General features: G+C 33.5%; 1 long non-coding RNA gene across 1 annotated transcript; it reads right to left on the reverse strand.

Annotated features, from left to right (window-relative positions):
* Positions 1–17,885: 17,885 nt before the first annotated feature.
* Positions 17,886–18,191, reverse strand: LOC115228622. The gene is made up of 3 exons (XR_003883229.1): positions 18,129–18,191; positions 18,043–18,096; positions 17,886–18,007 (listed from the first exon to the last, which is right to left on the reverse strand). It is a non-coding gene; the product is annotated as an uncharacterized LOC115228622 (long non-coding RNA).
* Positions 18,192–21,346: the final 3,155 nt, after the last annotated feature.

The raw sequence follows: 21,346 nt of genomic DNA on the forward strand, positions 1-21,346 counted from the left end.
AACACCGAACAAATCTCGCCTTTCTCTGGCCCAGCACGACGACTGAAGAATACAATCTCCTTGAAGGAAGTTACAAAAGCTGTTAGCAGGCTCAAGAATATTAATGCGGAGCTGCTGGAATACGGGCCCGAATCTCTTCTATGCAACATCACGAACATTCTCAACGATATGTTTGCTACAAAGACTCACTCCCACTGGGCTCTGGAGTTCTCATCCCTATTCAAAAGCCGAACAAAACCTCTTGGTCCAGTAGAAAATCTCCGCCCAGTCATTTTGCTAAACTCCCTGAGGAAGGTTCTCTCGCTGATGTTCTGGATTGGAGACAAAGTCAATGACTTTCTGTCACCGAGTCACAGCGGATTCAGAGAAGGACGTTCAACCGCAGATGTTCTTTGGGGCCACCGATGGCGGTGTGCAACCCACCAAAGATACAAAAGTGCCACGAGAATCCTGGGTATCGATATGTCAAGAGCTTTTGATTCCATCCATCGCGATCTCCTCATGAGGGTTCTACGGAGTTTCTTAGATGAAGATGCTATCAGAATGATACAGGTCTTATTGGCAAAAACGGACCTCACTGTTCGCCTTGGGACAACGTCGTCCAGATCCTTCCCAACAAATGTGGGAACCCCCCAAGGAGACTCTCTCTCGCCTCTGTTATTTGTGATCTACCTTGAGGCTGCTTTACGAGAGCTGAGAGGTCTATATGACAAGTCAATAACTGAAGTGATTTACGCTGACGACGTCGACTTTGTGTCCACTGACAAATCCGCCCTACTCAGACTATTGGAGATTGCACCGGACTTGTCGAAGTGGTCGAGTTTTTTTTTAGAAGATAATTAAAAAATTAATTTTTTAGTGAAAAATAGATTATTAATTTAACCCTCTATCAATAATTTAAATGGTTATTAAAATTATTTAAAAATTTATTTAACCAATTTTTTAGTCATTTTTAGTACGCGGCATCCAAATCCAGACTGTAGAAGGAATTTATGTTTTTACAATTCTGTGCAAAAAACATCCTTATAGTTCTGTATTTGTTTTCGCCACATAAATTCTGAAAAAATAAATAACTAAAAAAACTGCGAAAATAAGATCCCAGATGATGTCTTACAGCTCCTCTTTGAGGATTCGGTCCCAAGACTAATTCCATCTGATGTCCCTTCGGACATATACGGATTTGAAAGGATATCCACATTTTGCAGAAAATGCACTGCATCCTCTTACTTATGGGAGCTGTCGGAATTTGATGTTGATAAGTCCACAACAGAATTTTCCATGTGACCATAGTGCCAGTTTATATCAATATTAGGTACCATGCTCGCCAAATATTAAAAAATTAGAAAATAAATTAGTAAAAAATTTAATCATAAGAGTTAATTTATTGATAGAGCGACTTAAATAAAATAATAATATATTCCACCTCAAAAATTATTAGATTTTTAAAAGGCCTAAAAAAAACTGCGACCACTTCGACAAAGTACCAAACTTGGAGAAGGTTCTTAATCTTAAGGACTGATCTATCTGAACAAAAAAAAAAGCGATTGGTGATGAATCGAAGCTAGATACAAGGTAATCTCTATTGCAGATTTCTATTAATTTTATTTTTTCAATTATGGTGTATAAGTAAATTTAAGGATTGTTCAATATAACGAGATTCTCATCGTAATGTGATGGGTGTAATGAAGATTTGGAGGCTAATGTTGATCGGCACAAGCAATCCCTTCGTTCCTTGCTCCTTCATTTGATTAGTTAGTTGTGACTGTTTGTGCTGGGTTTGCCATGTTGTGCAAGCTTGGGGGTTATAAATAAATAAATAATATAACGAAATTCCCTCTCTGGAAGCGACCGGCCCACACTGTCCACCGTTTAATAGTCGACGGCTTCCTTCATGTCAGGGAGTTCGGAGTTACTAACTAACTGGAATTCACTATATACCGGACAATTCAATCGGTTCCATGAGGAATTGTTTTAAACGGGTTTGAGTGTAATTCCAAAAATTTCCTCACACGAAAAAATCATTCAAATTCATGTCGTTTTTCTAAAAAACTAATTCATTGCTACTGTTATAAATCTCTCAAAACGTAGAATATTTATCAAACACGGAGTAACAGGATTTATTTTTAAGTAAGTTTTAGCCGATAACAGGAACCGTCCAAGTGGGATCAAATGGTTTCTTTTGAGACATTTAAGTGAAATTAGAATTTAATTCTGAAACTCTCAAGAGTAATTCCCTGGTTAAGTTCGATCTGTTCAACACAATAATTTCTATGCTGATCAAGAAATTTTTTTGCTTTTGATCCCTCTCGCTGATCAGGTTTATCCTTCTTTTTCAACCAAAGATAAGTAGTAGTTTTCGGAACATCAAGATATTTGCAAGTTTCTTTTAGCTACTATCTCCCTCATAGGTCCCGACAATAAGATTTTTCTTAATTGCAGCTTTAGACTTTTTTATTTGTGCAGGTATACAAATGAAAAAATGAAATATTTGGCAAACATGCAAATATATAGATTTTTGCTTAGTCATTTTTGCAATTGATCTCGGCACTTTTGAATGTTGTTTAGTCACTTTGTTTAAAAGAACAGAAATTATTTTTTGTACGACTTTGCTTTTGGTAAGACCCAATTTAAACCTGAAATTGTATAGAGTCGCTTCAATATCAAATAATATTAATTAAATGTCAAAAATATACCCAAGACTTCCTAAAAAGTAAATATGCTATCTTTGAAATTACAAACAATTTGTGAATTTATCAGTTTTATTAACAATTAATATTTTTCATTTTTTCAACAAACTGAAATTTTTTAATTAGATCTTCAGCTGTAGTGAATTCTTCTTTTATACGGAGATTTTTTGAACTTTGTTATCAAATAAAATGCACAAATAATAAAAAATTGTCAAGCACTAATGTAATCTTTTGGCAATAGATTATAGTCTAATTCTGAATTTGATTAGTTAAGCAATTTATTTTTGAAAAATAAAATAAGGACATTTCCGACTTAACTAATATATGGTAAATTTTAACATTTTAAGAAAATTATATTAAAAAGTCTTAATCATCATTTATAAATTCACTAGCTCGGCAGCTCGCTTCGCTCACCGCGACCTAGCTCCTGCGGAGGCCTGTTTCATCAAACAACTATAAGTTTATGTAGATGTATAAAACTACCTGGTTTAATGTAACCCTATTCTATCGCCTGTTGATAAACGATGTTTGTCGTCCGTCCTTCCTTGGCATATATGAATAAATTTTCTCTTCTGCCTACCCTCGAGCATCCCACATACAGCTGTCCATGTGAAAAGCACTCACCTCTAAAAATAACCCAACTACCTTTAATGACTGTCCCTGGCCTTGTTTATTGTCATTGCAAATTTTTTTTCATTTTTTGTGGTCTATTTTTTTTATATTTAATTTTTTCATTTTTCCTTTGTAATTTCCTTTTTTTTCTTTTTTTATTTTTTTGTTTTTTACTGGCGGAAATGGGGCAGGGGGAGATGCGGCAGGCAAGAAAGCGACCACAAAAAAAGATTTAATTATTACCTTATTAAGCTGACCGGTTTTTCTTCAGCTTCGTTTTTCTCCTTCGGTTATCTATTTAAAAATTATTTTTGAATAATAAAAAAGTTTAGGAAAAGAGGCATACCGAAAATAAATTCTATCTTTACGAAAAACTCAAGTAAATAGTTATATTTTTACGCAAATTCTTCTGATTGCGCTGTCAATTGGTGGTAAATTGTGTTAATGGTTGTGCTAATGTGGTTTCAACTATCAAAGTGTTTTTCAAAATCTGTTGGTACTTTTGTCGAAGTGGTCGCAGTTTTTTTAGGCCTTTTAAAAAATCTAATAATTTTTGAGGTGGAATATATTATATTTTATTTAAGTCGCTCTATCAATAATTTAAAATATAGTAAATTTTTTACTAATTTATTTTCTAATTTTTTTAATATTATGGCGAGCATGTACCTAATATTGATATAAACTGGCACTATAGGTCACATGGAAAATTCTGTTGTGGACTTATGCAACATCAAATTCCGACAGCTCCCAATAAGTAAGGAGGATGCAGTGCATTTTCTGCAAAATATATTCAGAAAATTCTTTGTGGATCCCAACGACGGGAGTGCACACCCAGACAGTAGAACGAATGTGGGGAAGTGCAAAATGCAAGAATAAAGCTCAAAGAGGAGCTGTAAGACATCATCTGGGATCTTATTCGCAGGTTTTTTTAGTTAGTTATTTTTTCAGAATTTATGTGTGGCGAAAACAAATACAGAACTATAAGGAATCTTTTGCACAGATTGTAAAAGACATAAATTCCTTCTACAGTCCTGGAATTTGGATGCCGCGTACTAAAATGCTAAATGGTTAAATAACATTTTAAATAATTTTAATAACCATTTAAATTATTGATAGAGGGTTATAAATTAAATAATCTATTTTTCACTAAAAAAATTAATTAATTTTAATTATCTTCTAAAAAAACTGCGACCACTTCGACAAAAGTACCAATCTGTTAATTGCACACTCTATTCAAGGTCGTGCGTCAATTGGTGGTAAATTGTGTTAATGATTGTGCTAATGTGTTTTCACTATCAAAGTGGTTTTTCAAAATCTGTTAATTGCACACTCTATTCAAAGTCGTGCAATCTGTGATTGCACATTCTGTCACAAAATGCAGAAAATTTTTTTTTAATTTTTTTGGGGGGAAGGTTTTAAGGACTTCATCATGTAAGTCGAGGACATTGTAGTTGTTCATTTTAACCAAAATGCAGAAAATTTTTTTTTTTTTTTTGGGGGGGAAGGTTTTAAGGACTTCATCATGTAAGTCGAGGACATTGTAGTTGTTCATTTTAACCAAAATGCAGAAAATTTTTTTTTAATTTTTTGGGGGGAAGGTTTTAAGGACTTCATCATGTAAGTCGAGGACATTGTAGTTGTTCATTTTAACCAAAATGCAGAAAATTTTTTTTTATTTTTTTTGGGGGGGAAGGTTTTAAGGACTTCATCATGTAAGTCGAGGACATTGTAGTTGTTCATTTTAACCAAAATGCAGAAAATTTTTTTTTAATTTTTTTTGGGGGGAAGGTTTTAAGGACTTCATCATGTAAGTCGAGGACATTGTAGTTGTTCATTTTAACCAAAATGCAGAAAATTTTTTTTTAATTTTTTTGGGGGGGAAGGTTTTAAGGACTTCATCATGTAAGTCGAGGACATTGTAGTTGTTCATTTTAACCAAAATGCAGAAAATTTTTTTTAATTTTTTTTGGGGGGGAAGGTTTTAAGGACTTCATCATGTAAGTCGAGGACATTGTAGTTGTTCATTTTAACCAAAATGCAGAAAATTTTTTTTTTTATTTTTTTTGGGGGGAAGGTTTTAAGGACCTCATCATGTAAGTCGAGGACATCGTATTGCCAATTTGAAGTTGGTGTGCACACACAGACAGACAGACAGACAGACAGACAGACACACAGACAGACAAGACAGACAGACAGACACACACCATACCATTTTATTATTAAGATATCATCCATTAAAGCTATAAGATCTATTTCATCTATCTCCTCTGATTTATCCTCTTTAGTATCAATTTTTTTGACAGTTTTAAATGGCTTTAATTTCAAATTGGAATTCACAATTTCACTATTTTCTCTAAAGTTTAACATTTCAGTTCTTAACTCGTCAGAATAAAAATCAAATGAGAATGGTTCGTCAACAACTTCTATATGTAAACCAGCCTTCAAAATATTAAAGTTTTGTTTATTCTCAGACAAAATACTTGGTACTGGTGAGAGACTTTTATCGTATCTTAAAAATAATAAATAAAAATATACAGATTTATTCCAATGTTGACGAATTTATTATTCGATTTATAAAGCAAATAGTTACTGTTTTCTAATACAGAAAAATTTTTGTCCGTCACAGTGACGTTTGGTCCGCAATTTTTTCTTTTTAAATTAGAACAAATATTTACTTGCATTCTTCTGATTTTGATCCACAAGAATTTGAGGTTACTTTTAATTTTCCTTTTTCGTTTTGAAATTTATTTTGAAGAATGTTTACTTTGCAGGAATATTTTATGCAAAGATTCAAAATATAAGAACGGATTAAGAGCAATTCGAATGGCTTCTGATTGGAAAATATCTAAATAATGTATACACATTTATTTAAAAAAAACTTTATCAATTTTTTGTGTTAATCTGTCAACCTTTCGTGTGTTCGACTTTCCAGGCGCGTTTCAGCTTCTCTCATAACCTGGAACTGCCCTGTTTGTCGTTCTTGCAGGCCGTTCCGGCCAACAGTCCGCCGGAAATCCTGCTGAAAGTCCATCTCCGTCAGCCGAAGATGCTTTAAGATTCATCTATTCTTCTCGCTGTAACCGCAAAATTCCGGCACGGATACCGAAGGCAGCGAGGATTCAAGCTGCTCTCTCTTTGTCCACAGCTATAAACCGCGCTTTGTCATCTAATGACCAGTCTGACTGGTTACTCCTTTTTGGTTTTGCTGTTTTCGGTATTGGGATCCAACCCTCCCGGCCCGACAGCGAGTCTAAAAAACTTTCTCCCGCATCGATTATTAAACAGCAACTCGCCCTATTCGATCATTGTACTTCTCTGTTTCCCTCCCAGTTCGATTCCCTCCACTCTGACTCTCACAAATGTGTCGCCCCTTCTGTGGTTAACACTAAAACTTCCTCCGATTGCATTTACCTCCGTCGTAAGGTGAACAGCAAGCTGTTGGACGGCGACGTCCGCGGAGCTGTCAGACTTGTTGCCTCCTCTAACCGGCTTTTGTCCCCATCTCCCTCCGCATTGTCTAATTTGAGATCCAAGCACCCCAGTCCTCCAGTAAACTCCCGCACCCAACCCGCTGTCGATACGACCGCCCTTCCGCAACTGCTGGTTACCGCTTCACAGGTTGAGAAGGCACTGAAAAGTTTTTCCCCAAGCAGCAGTGGGGGTATAGATGGGCTGAAGCCCGGACACATTAAAGACTTGACTTCACCTCTTACTGCTGAGGCAGGCGTCTCCTCTTGGAATCTATCACCAATCTCTGTAACCGTCTTATCGGTGGGAATTTACCGGATTTTGCCGGGCGATTTTCTTCTCGGCTAATCTCACTGCTTTGGGCAAAAAAGATAACGGGGTCAGGCCGATCGCCGTGGGTAATGTTTTCCGCAGATTGGCCGGAAAGCTCGTTTGCCACGTTGTGATCCCCGAGTTGGTCCCGAAATTTTTGCCAGTCCAATTGGGCGTCGGCGTCAGTGGAGGGTGTGAATCGGCTGCCCATGCCGTAAGAGAACTTATGGATTCTTCATTGGAATATCTTTTAGTTAAACTGGACATATCAAATGCGTTTAACACAGTGAGACGGGATCATTTGCTCGAGACCTGCCTTTCTCTCGCCCCCTCCGCTTATCCTCTAGTCCACCTTTCGTACTCACAACCCAGCCTCCTCCTGTTTGGCGATTCCTTTATCGTCTCATCGACCGGAGTGCAACAGGGAGATCCCCTGGGGCCTTTCCTATTTGCTATGTGTGTCAACTCCGTCGCTCATTCTGTCCGCTCTCCGGTAAATATCTGGTACTTGGACGACGCGACGATTTGTGGACCTCCCCGCTCTGTCTTAGACGACCTGCGGAGCATTATCCCGGCCCTTTCATCCATCGGTCTGGAGATAAACTCAAGCAAGTCCGAAGTCCTAAACCTGAATATTCCTTCCGATTTTTTTGCCGAAACTCTGGACGCCCTGGAACCTATTCTAAAAGGCGCGCGGGTATCAGAAACAAAGGACCTTGTAATCCTTGGTTCGCCAATTGGTCACGAGGCCCTCTCACAAACGCTCATCGCCAAGGCAAGCAATCTGTCAAACATGATCGAACGGCTTTCCCTCATTGATGCCCACGTCGGGTTCTTTCTTCTGCGTAACTATTTCTCAACTCCGAGGCTTTTGTACACCCTAAGGAGTTCTCCTTGTTTTCGCATGCCTAATCTGTTATCCGATATCGATTCTATCTTGAAGTCTGGAGCCGAGTATCTGTGTAACATCCATTTCGACGCTCTGGGGTGGCTTCAATCTTCCCTGCCTGTTAATCTCGGGGGATTGGCCTTCGTTCGCCCGTTTATCTGGCTCTTCCTGCCTTCCTCTCGTCCCTGGCATCATCCCGTGCCCTCACTGACATCGTTCTCAGAAACCTTCCCGAACGAAAAATGTCAGTTGATCACGTGGCCGCTCTGGACCTTTGGGATTCATTGTACAACAAAAGACCCAGTGACCCGTGTATCCAAGCTCAATGGGATGCCATTTCTTGTGAAGCTCTTGACGTACATCTACGCAAAAATTTCGATCAGCACAGACTTGCATGTCTCCGCGCAGGCTGCTGCACAGGGAGTGGGGCCTGGCTGGATGCTCTCCCTGTCCCTTCCACCGGTAACCTACTAGACAAAGATTGCCTACGAATTGGTTTATCATTGCGTCTTGGATTGGAAATCTGCGAAATACACAAATGTCGTTGTGGTGCTGTCATTGACCGTTTTGGTCTACATCCCCTTTCCTGTCGTCGCAGTGCAGGGCGCGCACCACGCCATGCAGCACTTAACGACGTTATTCAGAGGGGGCTCACGGCCGCTGGATCCCATCAATCCTCGAACCCGTCGGGCTTGCGAGGGGAGACGGAAAAAGACCCGACGGCCTATCGACTTTCCCGTTTGAGTTCGGCAAGTCTTCTGTTATGGGATGCGACGTTTTCAGACACTTTCTCGGAGCTCAACCTTCTTCTTCAGCTGTCGACCCTGGCTCAGTCTCTCGCAAAACCGAGAAGATGAAGATTGGAAAGTACAAGGAGCTCTCTGAACGGTATCTGTTCACTCCCATCGCCGTCGAGACTTCCGGCGTCATCGGCGAAAAGTCTCTTTCCTTTCTAAAAAAGCTTGGCCGCATGATCTCCCATAAACGGGGAGACCCACGCGAGTCCAAGTGGCTTTTCGAAAGGATTTCCTTGGCCATAGTACGTGGAAACTGTGTTTCCATTTACGATGCCGGGAATTTAGTTAGTTAATAACTATTTGTTAATTACATATAAAAAAAAAAAAAAAAAAAAAAAAAAAAAAAAATAAAAAAAAAAAAAATCTGTCAACAATATCAATATATTTAGGATTTTTTAAAGTTTGTCGGATTTGATCCAAATGAGTGTATGTCAACGTCAGAATGGAATCGTATTTATCATTACAAACAAAAAATTGGAATTTTGTCATCATCATTGCCAAAGTGAATATCTTTAATTAATTATTTTTATATATGAAATTACTTTTTTTTGGTTATCCTCGGTGACTTTGATTAGCCAAGAGGACACGTTTGTTTTTAAAAACTCAATCAGTTTAGATCCAGTGGGAAATTTGAATTCACAGGAAATTATTTTTTCAAAACAGTTTTCAATTATATTCTCATAAACTAAAATTAATTTTAAATCAACAACCAGCGATGATTCGATTATCAGGAATTGTCATGTCAGATAATTTTTTTTGAATAATATAAAAATATTCTCCGACATAATTTACATACAGCAAAATACTTGAATCGTACATATCTAATGGCAACAAATACAATATTTATAATATTTAAAAATTGCTGACAATAAAGAATAAATCAAATAAATTTTGTCGGTTTTGTAATGCCTGGATTCCAGAGACTCCGGGACTTTATATATTAACTCATCGGGCTTGTTATAAATAAATGTCAGATATAAATTTGTAGTCATTTTTTAAATGAATAAAAATATGTAATAATTATTGGAAAAAATTAAATATTGAGTATTAGCTCCTAACTATGCTTTCTTCTGGTGGTAACCTAAATCTTAATAAAAATTCTGAAAATGCACAAAATTTTGAAAACAATCAACCTGGTGACGAATCATCATTCAATCCGACGAATCCCCTTGCCGAATACACCCAAGAAGGTGTCATCCAATATATCAACTCCGAATTCACTCTCCATCACATGGAAAAACTAAAATGGGACATGGAACGAGCAGAACTCAAAGTATTTAAAATCCGACATATTTAGGCTCAACTGTCCTATCTAATGGGAATACATAAACAAGACGAAAATATTATGCAGGACTTGATCACCAGAGTCCAAACTTTAGAGACCTGTCTCAGAAGAATTAAGTAATTTTATTAATTTAATGTAGAAATGAAAATCCTGAATCAATTCCCACTAGTAATGAAGCAGTCGAGGAAGTCGAAGATGACAAGCATATTTCTAAGTGGCGAAGTGGGCGGGAAATGCTCAGCAAGTTTTTCAGTGTGGATTGCAACGATTTTAGATATTTGGAAGAGCTTGGTTTGGAAACTACTCTCGTGGATTTGAGGAGTTCACATTACCGCCTTAAACTTGGCTTAGATCCCAACAATGTATTTTTATAAATTTAGAAAATTTATTCGAATATGTTTTTTAATTTATAAATAGGAGAAAAGGACCGATTCTTGTATCGATAAAACAGTCCCTCTAATTGACGAATTATTGAATGTCTCAGAGACTTCTGGTTTGGTTGGTGAGCTATTACAAGAACCTCTCTCTACACAAATGACCGATCCCCCAGTGGGACCTCTCTCCACACAAATTAAAGTTTTATTATAATCTCAATTTTTAGAGAACTGCAGAAAGTGGGTTTAGTGATCAAATTAGGCATAATAAATCAATTTTCGGGTATTGCAGTCTTTTTAATGTTTAGTCATCTGGACGCAGTAAGAGTGGTTGTATTCCATCCTTCAATGCCACTACTGTTGACTGGTTCGGATGACCATTTGGTCAGGTTGTGGAATATGGCCTCCTCTATGGAGTTTGTTATGGACAGTAAGTAGATCTAGGAATGTCTCTCTTCCAATTTTGTCTTATTATGGCTGTCGTTCTCCTGTTCTGTCATTATCATGTACGACAAACGGATACGGATTCGTTGCGGGGACATTAAATGGAGAAGTATTGTTCTGGAATATTCCACAGGCGTACCACAATGATGATTTCTTACTATTTGGTATTATTTACAGAAAATAACATAAAATATTAATTTAGATAAGGATTTAATGCTTGGCAAAGAACTATGCAATCATGGGGAGGCAGTCTGGAATATATGCATCATGCCAGATTACGTAATATCCATCTGTGTGGATGGAATTGTCAATATATCTTGTCTATCTGAACCTGCCAAATCAAAGTCGTTTAAATTGACGGAAGGTATTGGTTTATACTCTATTTAATAGGTCATACTATTGTAAGTACATCTTTAAGGCAAATGGACGAGATCTTATTTTGTGGTTATTCCTCAGGACTCGTAGAACTTCGTTCCACGTCGAATATGGAAATTTTATTGAATCTTAATTTTGGTATATATTGAGGGAGTTATTTAAGAATGTGAACTTTATAAAATCCTGTCCTCTCCCTTCTCTGATTTTGGGGCAGTGGCGCTATCTGATGGCACGGTTCGGCTTTTCTCGAGTAAAGATGGTTTGCCTATAAAATTTATTTTTAGGCTCTCAGCAGTTTCTAATCAACACCGACAGTTCAATAATATCGGCAGACTGGGATAGTCTTTCTTTCTATTTGATAACTGCTGGTAGATCTGTGCTGTGATATGTTTAGGCATGAATAGGAGTATTAAGTTGTGGAATATAAAAAATAAAACATGTGTTGGAGATTTGGAAGGTTTTTTGGACACAAATGTTTGTTACGTGGCTTGCCATCCAAGCCAAAGATTATTTGCTGCGTCTTTTATCAACGGGATTATAAAAATTTATTCTTAATGAATTTGTGTTTAAGACTTTTTCCTAACTGATGCATTTTTAGAATGTGTAGAAAATCAGTTATATTTTATAGCAATTTGAGATTTCATTTTGGTTATGTTTTGTATGTATTGCTCACTAACGATTGTGAACACATTGTCATTCTCTGGACTGATTGCCTTCATTTACTTTTATACGGACAGAACGTAGGCATGATATTTCGCCACTAATTCAGTTACAAGATATCGGTATAGATTGGCGAGAGAGAAAGTGTTCCTAGTTTAACCATAGTAAAGCATGAAATCGTAAATTCAAGCGCACAAGCGGAATGCATAAGTAATGAGCATCGCGATATGTGGTAATAATAAAACATGAAATGCTTTTATTGACACCAAAAATTACAAGTAAAAAAATCTTCGGAGTTGCTGGTAGATGAGGTGATGCTAATAATCCTAACGATTTAAAATATATTGAATGCTTATATTCTACTTCACCCTCTCACATATTTATTGATCATTTAAAAAAATTAGAATCAAGCGCCTGGATATAGGAAACTTTCTTTATAGCTGTACCGAAAGAATACAACTTAAAAAGGCATTAAAATTCCAATTCCAATTATACGATTATTTTGAAGGTACTAAGTTGTCTATTAACCATAAGGTCCATACTTTATAGAGTCTATAAAGTATAGGTGAAAACTATTCCGGTGGTTTTGACGTGTGATAGAGTTATCTCGAAATGCTTTAAAATTTTAAGCATTTGAATATTTAAAGTTTAAATATTACATGGATAAAATAACCATTGAACAACCAACGATAACTTACATTTTATTCGTTGTACTGAAAAGAAAGTATGTTAATTGAACACAGGTATGGGATGAAGGAATTTGGTAAAAATATGTCTTTGCTGCCGACCAACTTGTGGGTAACCTTAGTTAAATTTTGTTTTGGTTGAATAAAAAATCCAACAAAATATTTTCACTTTTTTACGGATCCAAGAAGCTAAATTTCCTGATCTTTGTCCTAACTTTCTTACATATTTGAAAATTTTTTATTTGTTTTTTATTTCCCAATCTGAATGTTATTCGATTTCTTCAAAGTCATTTCTATATATTTACAGTGCCAGAATTTTGTTATTGTCACCTTATATTTTTTTGTTCAGTATGCAGAATTCATGCTTTACTTAAAAGAATTATATTTTTTAAAATCGAATGACTTTTTAGCTTTGAATGCATTTGAGACAAATTACTTCCGTGTCTTTTTTAATAAATTTGGAAATAAAATTAAAATGGTCAAATATGGAGATGGCTATATTTAAAAAACAAAAAATGCAGAAATATATCATTTTTTATTTCTGATTATTAAAATGCTTTTTAATTTCTTAGCATTATTTTTTCATGCAGTTACTGCCCATTTTCCCCCAACAATGCACATGTCTGATACAACTTATTATCTAAATTATTTAAACTACTCCATAAAATGTCCAGTAGAAGCTACTCTATTTGATGAATATAAGTAAATAATTACATGATATTCACAGATGGAGTAAAGAAAGTGTCCCTATTGACTTCACAAAAGATGTCCCTTTTCGTAGAGAAGGAAGGAATCTCATATTTGATCAAAACTACAATAAGTCGGGAGTATTTAGCTGCGCTGTTGAAAATAAATATGGCCGAGAAACATCTCTTCCATTTAAAGTCGAGGCTCTAATTAAAAATACTGGTATCTGAAACTAAAAATAATATAGTTTTCTACTCCAATGAAAAACCATATGCAATACTAAGCAGTGAAGGCGTTAGCACAGCCTGCTCTTGGTATAGATATTGTGAAGATGGAATAAAGTCGAAAATTAATTTTTGGAGTAGCACCGACAGATTGATTGTGGAAAATAATGATTTATACATCAGATATTTAATCAAAGAAGATACAAATTGTACATATATTTGTAAGGGAAAATATGAAAATAAAAGATTCAAATTTAATTATGAAATTAAAGGTTTGTTTGGATCTAAACAATATAGAAATTCCGTTTGATTTGGAACACGTCTTTACAAGAGGGGAAAACGTCTTAATTAAATATGGAACGTCTGGAAAAATCAGACCGTGTATGAGTTTTGGAAAGTTTTCACCTGAATTTACATTTTAGTAATCTCGACGGAATTGTTTATTTCGAATATCTCGAAGGCTCTGACGCTTTACATGAAGTTTTTGACGATGTAATTAATATTGACGGAAAAATAAAAACGCCAAAACGAATATTTCGCTGCGTTCCTAAAAGTACTATTCCCACGTGGGAAATTATGGATTTAAATCTTTCCATTTATGGTTTAGTTCCTTTAAAAATTTGTAGAAACCCCTTCTATTTCTGATTCATTTGTTTCAGTAAATGCAACAAAAGGAGATAATGCAACATTTATGTGTTCCTGGGAATTAGGATACCCAGAACCCACAATAACCTGGTATTTGGATTCAGTCAAATATGGTATTTAGAGCTTCTAATATTTAGGCACAAATGAACTTGAGTTTGACACTTCTTTGTCTATTGACAACAAGACGCTTAATATGATCAATGTAACACGATCTATGAGTGTTCGCTGCCTTGTTCATAACGAATATTCACAAACTGCAAAGACAGTTTACCTCAAGATTATAGAAAATCCGACGATATTAATGTCCCCTTCGAATTCTGCAGAAATGACTCAGCTAGATATTCAGGAAATTACATGTGAAGGAACTGTTGATTCGCTCAGGGATATAAAAATAAGCTGGTTATATGGCGGAAAACTAATTAAAAAAAACAAAGAATATATCTTATATTCTACAACAACTGAGGGAAATAAAAGCAGCTTTTTATTCAATAAAACTCTTAAATATGGAATTGACATACCCAAGACAGATCTTACCTGCATCATTTCAGATGGAGTTTTAGAAGTGCGTCATACAATCTCAGTTTCGTTGAAATCCGGTAAGTCAATTAATTGACTATAATACTAGTGAAAACAAAAAAGGAAAGGATTCTGGAAATTTTTTGGATTATTTTGATAATAATTGTTTTATGTTCCGTCCTATTACTTGGCATATATTTGCGTCATCGAAAAAAACTTTTGAAAAAATAATTAATTAACACTTGATTAAATAAATCTCTTTTTGGTCTGAATTTACTTGAAAAACTATTTTTATCTAACTGACGATTAGGTATTTTTTTGATTAAAGTAATTCAAAAAATTTTCTTGGACGAAAAATCATTCAAATTCACATTGTTTTTCTGATAAACTAGTTCATCGCTATTTCATCAATTTTTAAAAGCGTAAAATATTTATGAAGACGACTAGCTCAAACATTGATGTTTTGAATCCTGTCCATAAAGTAACTGGGTTTACTTTTATGTAATTCTATCAATGAAAACTGAACTTCATTTTTATTACATAAAATAGCTATTAAACTATAAATATTTAATAAGTTATGTTGTGAAATACTTTGGATTCATCTTATAAAAATTGACTTTTTTAACGCAGATTAATATTGTATGAGGTACCAAATGAATACAATCAATACAATTGAAAATTAATCAAATGAGTAGTATAAATAGTTTTAAAGTTACGACTAAAACAACTAAAAGTCAATTCACCAAAAATCAATTATAATTGTGATAGAATGTTATGAGCCGTTTCTATCTAGTTAATTTAATTCAAACTACTGCTAAAATAAAAATCTTACATCATTAGTTGTGGATTTCTAATGTGAAGATGCCTTGGCTGTTCACAAACGAAATAACTTTGAGAGTTTACTTTCATATTAATCAGGCAAGTTTACTGCTACAATCCTCTTCCTGTTATTTGGTCCCACTTCACAGCTGTTTCAAACATTGACAACTAGTATAAAATCTCGTCGTATCTTCGCTAATTTTTGTCCTCCAGCAAATGAGTTTCTGAGGTATAAGTTTTTTAAAAACCAACTTTGTATTCTACTATCATTATTTCAAATGTTTTTTCAAACCTTGTGACTTTCTTAAAATTTCTTGAAAAATTTAGAGCCAATCCTATCTCAATTAAGGATAATTGGTACGATTTTTACCTTAGCCTCACAAATTAATTGTAATTCACTTGTTAGAGTATCGTACTTGTACAGTTTTTCTACTTGGCACCGACTTCAATGATTCATTAATTCGTTTTTTGTCGTAAAAAATATATCAAGGTTGTTGGATTTTATTCACCTCAAATATCACTATGCCATCTATGTAGTCTGAATTTAATATTCTGTTACATCGCAATGCAAGATAATCCTTCGCCTAGTCGAAGATTTACAATGTGGACAATTTTTTCATTATAGTCATTGAAAAAAAATTTTATCTTAAAGAAAAGGGAAAATAGCTTCAGATTTGAGAGATATATTCATTTTCTTTGGCCACGGTAAAAATGTTGGAGTATCAAAAGTACAATTTCTCTCAGCTTTGCCTAAAAATTTAATTTTTGTGTTTGGGTAGGAATTTTTGTTTCATTGAATTTACGTACAATAAAGAATAACTAATGACAAATCGTGTTGTTTTGACATTCATTTGACACTAATTCAGATAATTGCGATCCTCTGCGTCTGAGTAGCGTAAATCAATCACAGAAATAGTTCGAAGCACATTTTTTATAATAATGATAGAATGATTCCAAAAAATTATCCTAAACATTATAACGAAGCTCGAGTTGTCGCATAGTTGCACCAGATTATATTTTAGGCTATAGCATATAATAAAGTTTTAAATAAAGGATTGTTTCATGCTCAAAAATCAACGGAACTCTATAAGGAATGCATTCGTACTGAATTCAAAAAAAGCTCGCAAGGAATGGAAAATAAGCTAAAAAAACTAAAACGTTTGACAAGTAATGAAGATGCAAAAGAACAGGAGTTTTATTTTTTTAATGTTATTAAAGGAATATTATTTTAAAAGAAAAAAAACTCATTGAGAAACAACTTAAGGTATACATAAATGTAAATTTAATTTAGTGGGAGCAAGAGACAGAACAACTTGAAAAATTAATTCGAAAAAATAATTCTGAAGTTTCAACTCAATTAAAGGCTTTTTTAATGAGTTATTAGGTATATTTAGACACCAAAAATATATTCTCAATCTGTAAAAATTGGATTACCTCAGGCAATAAAAAATTCCAAGGAATATGATAAATTCCAACACGATCAATATATGTATGCCATATGGGCATCGAGAAAAGACAGTGAACAAGCCTTACATTCTCCTTCCCCTTCATTTAAATCTATTACAAATAAAGTATAGCAAATTCATTATTCCTTTAGATTCATAGTTTAAACGTTATATCTTCTCGATTTTTCAGAAACAATAAACTTAATTTTAATAAAATTAATCCTAAAAGCAAAAACTGACTGTAAAAATAATTTTTAATTTATTAATTTTACTTTAAAAATCCAATAACCCCTTCATTTTGAATTTAAATCCACTTTTTAACAAGAATATTTGCTTAAAACAGTTTAATAATGTTTTATTTCGTTCAATTCATTTAAAATAATGTCAACAATGACTTGATGTATAATTTTCTATTTTTGGATAGCCAGACCACTTACTATGGTTAGAGGGACTCGTTCTGCTAAATATCAACGCTCAGACAGGTCGCAGGTATCTCTTTTCATATGTAGCCAATCTGCCGAAGCAGGTTCCGAGTAGAAGGTCCCTCTATTCCTGACGTCTCGACTGCCAGGAGAACAAGCACTCTGGCATTGCCAACTCGAGCGTATTTCTCGTATTCCCTTCTCTCAGCCCCTTCAGATGAGGCTTTAAGATTTTCGATAGTTTGATGTTCTTGTCGGAAAAAGATTTTACATACGTTTATCATTTTAAAATGTTATTTTTTGTAGTATTATTACGTCAGGATATTAAAAGCAATATACATGATAAGTATTTTAATTTTCTTTTTGACGTATTTTATTATTCGAATTTCATGCTTTATTTTTTCTGCTCCTATTTATTATTATGCTATCCGAAGAATTTTCGACATTTATTTATAATTATTGTAAAATTTAACAAATTTTCTTATGTTATAATTTATATGTTAGAAGTAGTTAGCAATAATGAGGATTATTGTTTAATCAATTCTAAAAATGGGGATTAGTATTATTTCTTGGCAGTGCATCCAATATAGAACAATCAAAACACTGGCCATTAGAAATGATCCAAAAAGGACATATGATGTAGTGCTGTAATCACCTCCCCTACAGTTTTAGTCACTATTATTTTCATTAATTACCGGCGTCTTCCGAATAGGCCTGATGAATATCCCAATTCATACGACCTACTTCGTCTATTCACAATTTTGTAATTATCAAAAATAACCTTTTTTTATTTCTGCTCAATTTATCAAAATTATCGTCGAAAATGTTTTTCCTCCGGTCAAATCTTCCCATTTTATGCTTAATTTATTTTAGGTTAAATTTCTATTTATATTAAAGAATTAACCTATTGGGATTTAGAAATTTTAAGATCAATTATTGAAATCAGGTCATTAAGTATACACCCCTCGACATTAAAATCTGAACACTTAATTTTAAGCAAATTTTTAATCATTTTCAATAAAATAATTTATCTGAGCTTCTTTATTTGTATTATTCTAACTATTTTAATATTTAAATATATATTGAAACATATAATTTTAAAGAATAAAGCAAAAAACGAGAATTTCATGACAAAAAAAACCGAACAAAATTTAATTAGTAGCTTGAATGCCTTCCTTTTCTGTTGTAAACTTCCAAACTACGATTTTTCATTGAGCTAACAAGTTTTCTGATGAATTCCATTGGGATATTCTCCCAAATTTCCGATATGATTAAAAATTTGCTAAAAATTAAGTGTTCGGATTTTAATGTCGAGGGGTGTATATGTTTCTGATTTCAAAAATTTCTGAATGTAATTTATTTATTATACCATTTTCAATATAATTTAATAATTTTACGAACATAAAGTGCAAAATTAAGGGCAAAAATTTTATTACTGACTTAAAACATCAACGTCATCAAGAAATTTGTGCAATTCATTAGGGAATCCTAAAGTTTTTAAAAATAATAAAATCAATATTTTTATTATCAACTTAAAGCCGTAAATAAGATGTTGGACAACTTAATTGGGTACTTCTGAAAATTTTGACATTATATTTGACATAGAATAGATTAATTTAAAACCCCAAAGTTTCATTCAAAATACTTAGCCTAATCTCCTTTGGTGAATAAGCCTGGCTTCAAAAACAACAATACACAAAGATTATTCAAATACAAATTTATAATAAATCTCCATTGGAAAAATAAATATGTGTTGTATCATTTCTAATAAACGGAACATGTAGCAAGAAAAACAATCACGTAAAACTAACTAATTAAAAATCCAGATCTTCAGTGATTTTTATATTATTTCCAATATTACTATTCATTTTCAGAATAATCTTATCAAAAAGTAATATTTTGTTTCCGAAAAATAATTTTTTGGAAGTAAAGTTATTTATAAGGTTCACGTCATTTCACAAGTGATTCAAAATCGATTCAGCTAATTAAATTATTTTCAAAGACAAAAAATCTTGATTGTCTGTGTAAAGTTAACTTTTTTGTTTGAATAATTAATTTCTAAACAAGTTTACGCAATAGATCAAATCAAGCGTTTAATATGTAGAAAAATTAACCTCATATCACAAAATGTTATCAATTTGATGCTTGACTTTCTTATACTCAATTGAATTCCAAATTATCTAAAATATAAAATCTTGTATAATTAGTCTTAAATATTACTTTTAACTTTAAGAAAGTCACTCACTAGGAGCTAATGATCTAATAAAGGACAATCATATTTCGTCGAAAAAATGAAAATATTAACTGTTAATAAAAATCATAAATTCACATATTTTTTCGTAATTTCGAAGATAGCATATTTAGGTGATAAACCTAAATTGAATTAAATTTGCAATACTTTCTTTGTGATGGCTTGAAATGACCCCAATGATGAATTTAAAGCCTTTGCACTATCTTTCTTTGAGGCCCAAATCGAGTACATATAGTTATCATATATCATTTTGTCATATTCTTTAGATCCTCTATTTGAGATCAAAGATTTTTTTTGGGGAAATTTTGAATATATTTTTGATATCTAATCAATATTATTTTATATTAAAGCAACTTTAGTTGGATTCAAGTCGTCAAAATAGTTCCCTTCAATTAATTTTTCCAGATTTTGGGTTTCTTGTTCCCACTATAACAATTAATACTAATATTGCCTTAATTCGGGTTTCCCTGAGCTCTTTTTCTTTTACACTAAGGTCACTAATTATAAAATTGGTTAAAAATTACAACTTTTTAATTTTTTCATTATCTTTGGAATTCAAGGATTTAATTTTTCGCAAATATTTTTCGGTCTTTTGCAAATCTTTGTTAATTTGAACTTTTGCGCACTCTTTACTAAGATCTGTCGATTTTTGAGTAAATAATAAACGTTGACTTAAAACTCTGTTATGAACTTTAGCCAAAAAAATAATAATAAAAAAAACTTGGGTTTCCCTTTTTAATTCTTCAAAATTTTTACGAATCATAATTCCTATAAAAGCGCTTTTAATTTGATAATAAAGTTCATTTATATGACAAACAAACAGTACGATAAATTTACAGCCGTGCAATTTTCCACCAATTTAACTAATTTAAATTATGAATTTAATTTTTATTATTTTATTAATAAAATTATTTAAAAAAGTTGTTTTGTGGGTGTTTTAAGATGTCTGACATTAATGATTTAGAAGAATGCATAAAGGCTCAAAGAGATGAACATGCGTATGATTTCCGTTAAAATTCTAAATAGACAGCTCCAAAAAGAGTTGGAAATGATTAGGAGTCATAATGTAACAAATGAATACATTCAAAACAAATGGGAGGAACTCAAAAGGTAAGTTATAAATTAAATCATATATAGTAAAAATGAAGTTATTTCTCCTCTCGAGACTCCTAGTCCACCAGAATATTCCACTAGTGTCCAAAATGAGCAAGATTCTTTACTGAATATTGTCGATATGGACCAATTTGTCAAACCCTCAACAAATTTCGAGCAATCAGACCATGTTGATCAGTCGAATATTTCTCAGACGGACTTAAAGTCTATAAATGAGTCAATCGAGGACAATATTTCTCAAGATATTTTTGATGATTCTGATTCTGGTCAAGAAGAAGGGGATCTAACAAAAAATGTCTCTAATGATGAAAATATACCACAAGAAGTGTTTAAGGAATGTGAAGTTGAGGAGACAGTCCTCTATTCTGCCGAAAGTATTGATGAATATCCAAAAAGTGCCACAAATTCTCCAATGGAACTCCAAGAAAATTTAAACGTGAAAATTGTGGACTCAAATATAAACGAAGAGATCGAAAACACTGATTATATATCTTCACAAAAATCCGACCAGGAAATACTGGTGGAACCCGAAATTATAAAACATGAGCCTGAAAGTCAGCCTGATCTTAAACCGGCTACTTCATCAAAAGATGAATCAAAGGACAATATAATTAACCAATCAGAAGTGAATAGAC

This window comes from Octopus sinensis, unplaced genomic scaffold, assembly GCF_006345805.1.
Source record: "Octopus sinensis unplaced genomic scaffold, ASM634580v1 Contig10832, whole genome shotgun sequence".
In the NCBI taxonomy this organism is placed as follows: Eukaryota; Metazoa; Mollusca; class Cephalopoda; order Octopoda; family Octopodidae; genus Octopus; species Octopus sinensis.